The sequence below is a fragment of the Austrofundulus limnaeus genome, unplaced genomic scaffold (genome assembly GCF_001266775.1).
Source record: "Austrofundulus limnaeus strain Quisiro unplaced genomic scaffold, Austrofundulus_limnaeus-1.0 Scaffold0, whole genome shotgun sequence".
Classification (NCBI taxonomy): Eukaryota; Metazoa; Chordata; class Actinopteri; order Cyprinodontiformes; family Rivulidae; genus Austrofundulus; species Austrofundulus limnaeus.
The window spans coordinates 7,949,685-7,949,915 of NW_013952402.1; positions in this window are offsets into that span (position 1 = coordinate 7,949,685).

Sequence of the window (231 nt, forward strand, 5' to 3'; positions counted from 1 at the left end):
CTCGTGACCTTGATTTGCGCGCATAAATTGAAAAAAAAAACACACCACTCGATAATTTCCATTTGTGCGACATCTTTATGTAAAAAAAAAAAAGAGCAACGTTCGCGCGCTGCTTCGGCTCAGCTCGTGACCTTGATTTGCGCGCATAAATTGAAAAAAAAAACACACCACTCGATAATTTCCATTTGTGCGACATCTTTATGTAAAAAAAAAAAAGAGCAACGTTCGCGC